At 42.0% G+C, this 10,560-nt stretch overlaps 1 long non-coding RNA gene across 1 annotated transcript; it reads left to right on the forward strand.

The window, feature by feature from the left end:
* Positions 1-5,521: 5,521 nt before the first annotated feature.
* LOC140531561 (uncharacterized) lies at positions 5,522-10,264 on the forward strand. The gene is made up of 4 exons (XR_011976381.1): positions 5,522-5,693; positions 5,947-6,047; positions 6,148-6,275; positions 9,016-10,264. It is a non-coding gene; the product is annotated as an uncharacterized lncRNA (long non-coding RNA).
* The last annotated feature ends 296 nt before the right edge of the window (positions 10,265-10,560 follow it).

Raw genomic sequence — 10,560 nt, forward strand, 5'->3', positions numbered from 1 at the left:
TCTCATTTGAGCCCACAACAATCCCGGGAAGGTAGGGGCTATGATGTTCTATTTCATAGATAAGGAAACTGAGGCAAACAAGCATCAAATGATTTGCTCAGGGTCACACAGCTAGTAAGTACATGAGGCCCTGTTTCAACTCAGGTCTAGGCACTTGAGAAATTCTTACTTATTTGAAATTACCTTTGGTCCTTCCTCAGGAGAGATCTCCTTTCCCCAAACAGGCTATAACGTTCCTAACAGTTCTCCCTATTTCTTAATCCTCTTTTGGACTTTGCCGTATTTTATTTGGGGAGGCTACAGATAAAGTATTATCTGTCACCCTCCTCCAAACCGATACTTATGTCTCTGAGAATAATTGGCCAAGGGTGAAGAAGCGATATAGTAGGGTATAAAAATAGCCTCCCCCACGGTGTAGCCTTCTAATGAAGTGTCTCAGACAGTCTGCTTGGCCTCCACCATGGAGCCTCAGAACACACTTCAGGTTGGTGCCTGAGCTTCCAGCCTCCAATTTCTGTGGCCCCCTGGCCACAGACGCCTGTGCGTTAGGATCTCAAGATTAATGATGAACAAAAGATCAGCAGAGCACTTGGAACAGAAACAGAACTCTCCTATCTGTGCATATATGAATATATTTACATGTGGATTTATGCATTCGAATGAATACATTAAATTGCTTAGTGTTACCAGGCACAGTACCCAGTAGTGCAGGACAAAAAAAGAGAACAGTCGCTACCCTCAAAGGTTCTATGTTCTAATAGGGAAGACGTGTTTTCTTATTTTAATATAGATGTCTCCAATCTACAATCAAAGAGACTGTAAAATGATTGCTGCTGTTGTTCAGTCATTTTTCAATTATTTCTGACTCTTCATCACCCCATTGGAGTTTTCTTAGCAAAGGTTTGAAGAATGCTAATTTTACAGAAGAAGAAACTGAGGCACACAGGGTTAAGTGACTTGCTCAGGATCATGCAAATAGTAAGCTTCTGAGATAGAATTTGAAGTCAGACCTTCCTGACTTCAGGTCTGATGTTATCTCCGTTGAGCCATCTCTCTGCTGATTATAAAGTATCCACATGTAAAAAAGGCACGTGATTTTGCAAGAGACTCATTTATCTGTTTCAATAATCTCAGGCAAGACCTTTCTCAATCAAGTTATTATAATGAATTATAATTTTTGTTGCTAGGAAGTTCCCCCACCCCAACACACACATATGATTGTGTCCAAAGCAAAAAGGGGAAGGATAACTGGAAATTCAAAAATCAAAGGGAAATGGGCTGATATATGTTAATTTATCCAAATGTTTCAGCAGTCAGGTTAATTGGAAAATATAAAGCAAGGAGACATAAAGTTGGTGCAAAATGGAGGGAAACTATAAAAGGAATTTTAAAAGGGTATTTTGGACAGCTCTTTTTTTAGGTGACTGGGGGAGTCTACAGTGGCCTATAAGAATTCCAGGATACTTCTTCTACTAAGTTTTTAGGAGCCTGTATAATATGTGGCTTTCCCACCATCAAATAAATAAAATGTGGCTGAGTCTGGAATGGGAAAAGAGGTAGGACAATTATGTGGGTAGAACCTAAAAAGAGCTTTAGCTTTCATCTGGAAGAGAATAAAGGAAGCTAGAGGCTGTATCTGAGTTTAACTCCAGGGTACTTGAGAGCCTGGCATTGTGAGCTTGAAAATGGGACTCAACTTGTCTTTCCAGGGTTGAGAACAAAACAAATCAGCAACCAAAAAATACTCCACACAGAACAACCAACATGGCCAGGGATGGAATACAGAGGGATTTTTTTTTCAATTTATTTATTTAGTTTTGAACATTCATTTCCACAAGATTTTAAGTTTCAAATTTTCTCCCCATCTCTCCCCTCCCCTACCCCAAAAAGTCATGTATTCTGATTACCCCTTCCCCCAATCTACCCTTCCTTCTATCCTCTCTTACCTTATCCCCATCTTCTTCCTCTTTTCTTGTAGGGCAAGACTGATATCTATACCTCATTACCTGTACTTCTTATATCCCAATTACAAGCAAAAACAATTCTCAACACTCATTCCTAAAACTTTGAGTTCTAACTTCTCTCCCTTCCTCCCTCCTCACCCATCCTCACTGAGAAGGCAAGCAATTCAATATAAGCTATATATGTGTAGTTTTGCAAAACGCTTCCATAATAGTCATGTTGTGAAATACTACCTATATTTCGCTTCATCCTATCCTGCCCCCCATTTATTTTACTCTCTCTTTTGACCTTATCCCTTCCCAAAAGTGTTTACTTCTAATTACCCCCCTCCTCTCATTCGCCCTCCCTTCTATTATCCCCCCACATGCCAATTATCCTCTTGTCCCCTACTGTCCTGTAGTGTAAGATAGATTTTCATACCAAATTGAATGTGCATGTTATTCCCTCCTTACGCTAAAGGTGATGAGAATAAGCTTCACTTTTCCTCTCTCATCTCACTTTTTTCCCCTCCATCGAAAAAGCTTTTTCTTATCTTTTTATAAGAGATAGTTGTTACATTCCATTTCTCCCTTTCTCCTCCCAGCATATTCCTCTCTCGCCCCTTAATTTTATTTATTTATTTAGGTATCATCCCTTCCTATTCAACTCACCCTGTGCCCTCTGTCTATACATATGTGTGTGTGTGTGTGTGTGTGTGTGTGTGTGTGTGTAATCCCTCCAACTACCCAAATACTGAGAAAAGTTTCAAAAGTTACAAATATTATCTTTCCATGTAGGACTTTAAACAGTTGTAAGTCCTTTATGATTTCTATTTCCTGTTTACCTTTTCATGTGTCTCTTAATTCTTGTGTTTGAAAGTCAAATTTTCTGTTCAGCCCTGGTCTTTTCATCAAGAATACTTGAAAGTCCTCTATTTCATTGAATGACCATTTTTCCCTTGAAGTATTATACTCAGTTTTGCTAGGTAGGTGATTCTTGGTTTTAGTCCTAGTTCCTTTGACTTCTGGATTATCATACTCCAAGCCCTTCAATCCCTTAATGCAGAAGCTGCCAGATCCTGTGTTATGCTGATTGTATTTCTACAATACTCAAATTGTTTCTTTCTGGCTGCTTGTAATATTTTCTCCTTGACCTGGGAACTCTGGAATTTGGCTACAATATTCCTAGGAGTTTTTTTTTTTCTGATCTCTTTCAGGAGGTGATCGGTGAATTCTTTCAATATTTACTTTGCCCTCTGGTTCCAGAAAATCAGCGTAGATTTCCTTAATAATTTCATGAAAGATGTCTAGGCTCTTTTTTGATCAGCACTTTCAGGTAGTCCCATAATTTTTTTTAAAGCCAAAGAAAACAAAGTTTATTAAAGATTTGCCAAATTGGGTTGCCTTTTAAGGACCCTAAGCATTTGTAACGCTTGTATTCACAAGTGGGCCAGACACAATCCCAGCTAGACAGAGTCTGAGCTGGATTGCATCTGAGCCTAGTCCAAAATTTTTAAATTGTCTTTCCTGGATCTGTTTTCCAGGTCTATTGTTTTTCCAATGAGATATTTCACATTGTCTTCTATTTTTTCATTCTTTTGGTTTTGTTTTGTAATTTCTTGGTTTCTCATAAAGTCCTTAGCCTCCATCTGCTCCATTCAAATTTTGAAAGAACTATCTTCTTGAGTGAGCTTTTGAACCTCCTTTTCCATATGGCTAATTCTGCTATTTAAAGCATTCTTCTCCTCATTGGCTTTTTGGGCCTCTTTTGTCATTTGAGTTAGTCTATTTTTAAAGGTGTTAATTTCTTCCGCATTTTTTGGGTCTCCTTTAGTACACTGTTGACTTGCGTTTCATGACTTTTTTTGCGTCACTCTCATTTCTCTTCCCAATTTTTCCTCCACCTCTCTTACTTGATTTTCAAAATCCTTTTCAAGCACTTCTATGACCTGAGACCATTGCATATTTGTTTTGGAGGTTTTGGATGCAGAAGCCTTGACTTTTAGATCTTCCTCTGATGGCATGCATTGTTCTTCCTCTGAAAGGATGGAAGAAAATATTTGCTCACCAAGAAAGTAACCTTTTATTGTCTTATTCTTTTTCCCTTTCTGGAGTATTTTCCCAGTCAGTTACTTGACTTTTATGTTCCTTTTCAAGGGGAGGGTATACTCTTGGGACATGTAAGTTCTCAGTTCCTCCAACATGGCACAATCAAGGGAGAGGAGTTTATTCCTCTCCTGGCCTACGCTCTGGTCTGCGAGCAGAATTCCCTCTCCAGAGCTTGCACCAGCTCCACCAAGCCAGCCAGCACTCCTCCTCACCCCAGGGCCACCACTCAGGTCTGAGATTCAGATCAGCTGCTCAATTCCCCCAGGGGCTTTAGGCCAGGGCTCCAACAATGGAAGCTGCCACTGCCTGGGGCCGGGGCTAGACTGCTGCATTCCCTTCTCACCCAAGTGAAAGAGCTTTCTCACTGACCTTTGAAACTGTCTTTGGCATTTGTGAGTTGAAGAATCTGGGACCCACAGCTGCTGCCAGTGGCACCTTGAAGCCAGCTCCAGTCCTGTCCTTGCTGTGACCTGGCCCATGCTGTGTTGCGCTCTGTTCCACACCTGGTGTGATAGACCTTTCCTGTCAGCCTTCTAGGCTGCCTTGGGCTGGAAATTTCTTTCACTCTGTCATTTTGTGGCTTCTGCTGCTCTCGAATTTGTTTAGAGTCATTTTTTACAGGTATTTTATGAACTGTGGGAGGAGAGCTTCTAGAGGTGCATCTTTCTCCTCTGCCATCTTGGCTCTGCCCCCCAAAAGAGGGTTTAAATGATGAGAAAGACAGCCAACAAAAGAGAGCTAGCATGCCAATACATTGCACTTATCCAAGAGTCCACAGAAAATTACTGGCCCCACTGAAACTAGACTATTGGTTTCCTGGTTCCCAGGCTAGCCCTCTTCCCACAGGTCATTCTCTGCTATCTCCTAACCAAGTGAAAAGATAAGACACCAGCTGGAAGGAGTCCCTGCTGCTAATCTGAGAACAGGAGTCTACAACAGAAAGAGCAAGAAACACCAAGAAAATAGTTGAATGTCAGCTCAGACATTTCTCCATTCTCCTGGGGCAGGTCGATTGTGTAATCAGATGATATGTATAAAAACTGACGAGAATGAATCAATATAGCCTTAACACACAAGAGGCCAAAAGAAATCCTCTCTCCACTCTGATGACTCAAACATGGCAAATACTGGGTTAACAGGTTTTCTTTTATATAAACGCAAATTCACAATGCACAATGAGTTATGGAGACTAAGTGTGGAATTCCCTCCTCACAGACATATGGCCCTTTCACATGTGTAAACACAAATGGGCTTTTAAAGGAATTAACCAAGCTTTGAGACATTAATTCCCTCAAATTCATATTTTGTGGAACAAAGGAATCCTTGAATAACTGAAATGTGTCCAGAGGAAGCTGACAAGCTAAGGGGACCCAAATCATGTTGTAAGATGATCATTTGAAGGAATCAGGGGTGGTATAGTTTGGAGAAAAAAGACTAAAAAGCTAGCAGAAGGTTGTCTCTAAAACACCTGAAAACTGGTGTGTGGGAGAAGGAACTCATCTGTTTTACTTTGCCCCACAATAGGGACTACTTGGAGAGTGTGGACAAGAATAGAGAAGAACATTCTCACAATGACAGCAACTCCAAAGTGAGTGAACTGACTGCAGGTAATGAGTCCTCATCTCTCAGTCTTTGGAGGCAGAGGTAAGAGTACTAAGTTTAGGGGATGGTGGATAAAGATTCTTATTAAAACATGAAGAAATCTTTCCTGTTGTTCCTTCCAACACTGGGATTATTCTCAATGGGGGGCAGGGGTGTTGTAACAAAGTGGACAAAAGGAAAGAGGCATTGCTGATCCTCATGCTGAGGAGAGCCACAAAAAACCACCTCCTCTGAAATACAATCAGATGCAGGAGGTTTTTTGTCCTTTATTCTGTCTTCTCTCTCTGACACCCAGGAAAAGAATCTGAATCAATAGACATCAAGAATGATGAAAACCTATTACCCAGGAAAGAAATGCATTATGAGGAAGATCAAAGGATAACGAACACGAGACAGGTTATAGGCCTTTGTAGGGGTCTGGGTGGGGGGCACTGAGGGGGGCTAATGTTTCCATGTGTCATCTTTTATATTCCATCTTTTACAATTATGCCACCAGGAATGGAACCAAATAGACCCATTACACCTTTGGAGAGACTCCTAGGAGCCGAGACAGCAGGCCAGCTTGGTCAGTTATACCACTCAGGCTCTCAGAGTCTGAAGGGACCTCAGGGGTCATCTAGCTCAGTGAGTACCTGAACAGGAATCCCCTCTACTACCTACCAGATCAGTGCTCATATGGACTAATTTTGAAGGCTACACTTTTAAGCCGCCCCCCTCTTCCCAAGAAGTTGCCCTCTTGGTCAGCTCTCATTGTTAGACATTCCCTGACATCCAGCCTAAATCAGCCTCTTTGCCATTCCCCTCCCCCCTCCCCATTGCTCCTTCTTCAGTTGTCCTCTAGGGCCCAACAGAACAAAGCTAATCCTTCTTCCACCTTGCTGTGTTCATCCTTCGTTTTCAAAGACCATGACATCAGAGAAATTATGACATGACTTGCACCTGACTTTGAGTGAGAGAGGGCTGTACAATCACCAGCCTCACTTTCTCCTCTTGAGCCATCTGGATCCAGTGACCAGATATTCATCAGGATGACTTCTTCCACAGTGAAAATCTGCCAAATACTTGGAGACCACACTTGCTCCCTCCCCTGATCCCAGCGTTCCCTTCTCCAAGCTAAACATCCCCACTTCCTCCCTTGACCCCCTCTATCATCAAAATAGTGCTGAGAAATGAGCACACACTCCAGCTGTGGTGTAACCAGGGCAGTGGCTAGTGGCCAGGAGTTCCTCTCCTGTTAAGGCCACCTGAATATTTTAGTTGTGGTTGGTGGTGGTGCTTCTTTGCTTGCTCGGTTTTGTTGTTGTTGTTGCTGCTATATTAACTGTTGGCTCATGTTGATTTAATAGAGCCTTAGCATCTCCAGGCCTTGTTTCCCCCCACAATTCTCTTCTCCTTATTCACATCAAATCCATCTTGTCCAGCAACTTCTAGCACATATTTTTCTTCTTCAGAATGCAGAAATGGGCTGTTTCCTCATCAGTACTGTGAAGCAGGGTTAGATTAGATGACCCTTTCAGGTTCTTCCCCGTTCAAGATTCAGGCATTTCTTGGGAGCCTAACCTTAAAGGGAACCCCCAGAACTGACTCCTGCTGTCTACTGTAATTGGCTAATTCTAGACCACATTGGGTTCAGAGGTAGAGGTTTCAAGATGAATGATACGTATCAAGTTCCCTTGCCACCCAATCAAATCAGAAATGGAGATGGTGCTTATGGTCTTAGTCCAAACAAGGATACCTGAGGCTTTCATGGGCTATGCTGCCCACTGCCCGTTGCCAGGGGACACCTGCTTCCACTATTTTGATGGCATCAGTTCTTGTCTACCCTATAAGAAACTGATATTATCCAGCTCTCCTGGCTCAGTCAAGGATAGAAAGTCTTCTCCATAAGATCCAATTAAGTCACAGGTTGAAGAAAAGCAGGAGAGTGAAGGGTAAAAGGCAATGCATTCAGAAAGATGGGATCTAGACACAAATTCCAGATCTGACCCTTATTACTTGTGTGACCTTGGAGGAGTTACTTATCCTCTTTATGCCTCAGTGCCATCTGCAAAATGCTTGGGTTGAACTAAATGGCCATAGCATTTCAAGCACCAAGTCTCTCCTTTTACAAAGGAGGAAACTATAGAGCACCAAGGGGACATCACCTGTTCAAGGACACACAGGTGATTTCCAAGGGCCCCTCTGTCTTTGAATCTATGAAAATTCCAGTGTCAAATGGAATTTTGACCTTAGGTCAAATGGTCTTACTGTCTGTGTGACTCTGGACAGGTCACTTCACTCTCTGTCTCATTCATCTTCTGTAAAATGAGGGTCGAGTGAGATAACCTCGAAAGCCCCTTCCATCTTCAGATGTATGATACTATGGACCTGAGGAGAGATTGTTTTTTTTTTTCAAATCAAAGCAAAGAAAAATATAACACTAAAGATTAAGATAGTTAAACTTCCATGGTATATGGGAGGTGGAAAGAAAGGTAACCTCAGAGTCAAGAAGACAGACATCCAAGTTCTTTGATACCTGGGGACTGTGACCCTGAGCAAGGCATTGAATGTGTCAGTGGCCCCAGAACCTCTTGAAGATGTCAAATGGCAGAATGCTGCATTAGGAGAGGGAGGATCCTTCCCAGTTCCCTCCATCAAGGAAATAACTGATCTGAAAGAAAAGAGAAAAAGGTCCAAGACCCTCTTCTTTTTCTGCCCTTTGATGAGCAACAATAAGGAAAGAGGGAAGAAAAAATCACTGAGATTCAATTTCATAAGCACATCTTACAGGCATTGCATGTTACCAGCTACCACAGAAATAAGGGAGAAGCTGTTCCCTTCTTTCACCTCCTTCCTTCCCCAAGGAAAGCCCCAGGGCAAGGGCAGAGCCAGCTGGAATCCTGGAAATATCCTGATGCTGTGCCAAAAAGTTCTTCATTGACAAAAAGTAAAAATGGAGGAAAGTGGCAAAGGCTTAGTGCCACGAAGATATTTCCAAGTCCCTGCTTTGACAGCAGCTGGCGGCATTCTGACACATTCAAAGTTTAAAACCATCACAGAACAGGTGGAAAATGGAATTATTCCTGGTCCCCTTTCACCACCCCACAAGCTCACCCACCTCCCCAGTGAGTGGCCTCTCCCACACACCAGCTAACATCCAATGAGAATTCTTGCAGCCCATCTTGGTGACCCCATGCAGACTTGACAGGCGATGTTGAAAATGCATTTCTGTTCCAGCATCTCAATGTACATTTCTTGAGCCAGCACGTACAAAAAAAATTCAGCAAAGGGAACAAAATGTGAGAACCATCAGTGAGTTTGTGTGGGTGAGTCTTCTTCCATTTTAAATATAATTTTTGCTTTCTTTGTTGTTCTTTTGTGACAGATGTTCCTGCCAGTTTATCCCCATCTCAATCACCTGCTCCAAAAGGACCATCTGGAAGAGAACTGGAAGGGAGCTTAGAAATCATTAAAACCACCTTCCCCTATTTACAGATGAGGAAGCTGAGGTCAAGTGTCTTATTCAAGATTACATAGGTAGAAAGTATGTAGAAGAGTCAGAACTCCAAAGGTTCTTCAACAAGCATTTATTAAATAAATTTTTAAAAAACAAGCATTTATTAAACACTTTCTATATGCCAGAGACAGTGTTATGGAGTGTATCCACATGGAATATTTGTATTTGAATCCAAGTCCAGTGCCCTGTCCAATACACTATGATGGGCCTTATAAATAGAAATGATGTTTGAGTTGGGAAGTGGCTGGATCTATAGTGGATGAAAACTCAGAGGCCACTGAGTTGAAAAAAAAATATCTCTTAGGAGCATCCCTGGTGAGTGGTCATCCATCCTCTGCTGAAAAATCTCCTCAGACAGAGTGTTCACCACTTCCTGAAAAAACCCACTTCTCTCTTGGATCGACTTTGGAAATCCTTCAAAAAATCAAAAATTTCAGAGGCTGAAAAAATCCAAGACCACACCCACATCTTTGACAAATGAGGATCCAGCCTTTCTACCTGGGGCCTTCCAAGGGTGGGGAGCTCACTACTTTTGGAGAAAAAAGTAATGGATTTGAAAGAAGACCTGAATTTGGATCTTACTAACTATGATTGGCAAGAACCTTGGCAAGGTTCTTGATCTTTCAATGCCTCCCTTCTTTCATATGTACAATAGAAGTGACAATACTTGCCCTGCCTGTTTGACAAGGCTGTGGTAAGTGCTTTACAACAGGAAGTTGTGATGTTGGTGTCGTCATCATCATCATCATCATCATCATCGTCATCATCATCATCTCTGGACAAAGGCAACACATTCCACTTGGGGTCAGGTCCCTCCTGCCCCTCCCCACACAGACACACACATTTCCCTCTGTGCAGTCTCAGGTACAAATAACAATGAATTCAAGCATTCTTTGGTCTCTGTGTAGTTAATTACCTGGGGTCTTCATTAGATTGTTCTGCTTTCCAAATCCATAAGAGAATTGTTTGGAATAACCTAATTCTCTCAAGAATTGGCCAAAAGCTCAGATAGAAAGGAAAGGGAAGAGATGAAGAAAGTGCTCTCTCCCCTCTTTGTCAGTTAAATTCAGACATGTCCTCCCTAGCCAATATCACTATCCGCTCCAGAAATAGCTCTGTTAGGAAATAGTGGTGATCTGGCACTGTGATGGGATGAGATTCTGACTCACTGTCCGTTTGGGCAGAGCTAAGGTGAAGTCTAAGGATTCCGGTTGGGTAAAGGGAAACCAGTAACATACAGGCTATCAGGATTTATCATTATCAGTTGGAGACTAGTCAGCAGCATTCACAATAGAGACCCAGACTAGGCAATTGTCCCCAAGAATGAAATGCATATATGATAACGGGTCTATGCAGTTGGTTGTGTTATCAGCAACATATAGTGTGAGCCCATGTTGAGGGAAGCCAAAAAGA

Source organism: Notamacropus eugenii, chromosome 3 (genome assembly GCF_028372415.1).
Source record: "Notamacropus eugenii isolate mMacEug1 chromosome 3, mMacEug1.pri_v2, whole genome shotgun sequence".
NCBI classification, from domain to species: Eukaryota; Metazoa; Chordata; class Mammalia; order Diprotodontia; family Macropodidae; genus Notamacropus; species Notamacropus eugenii.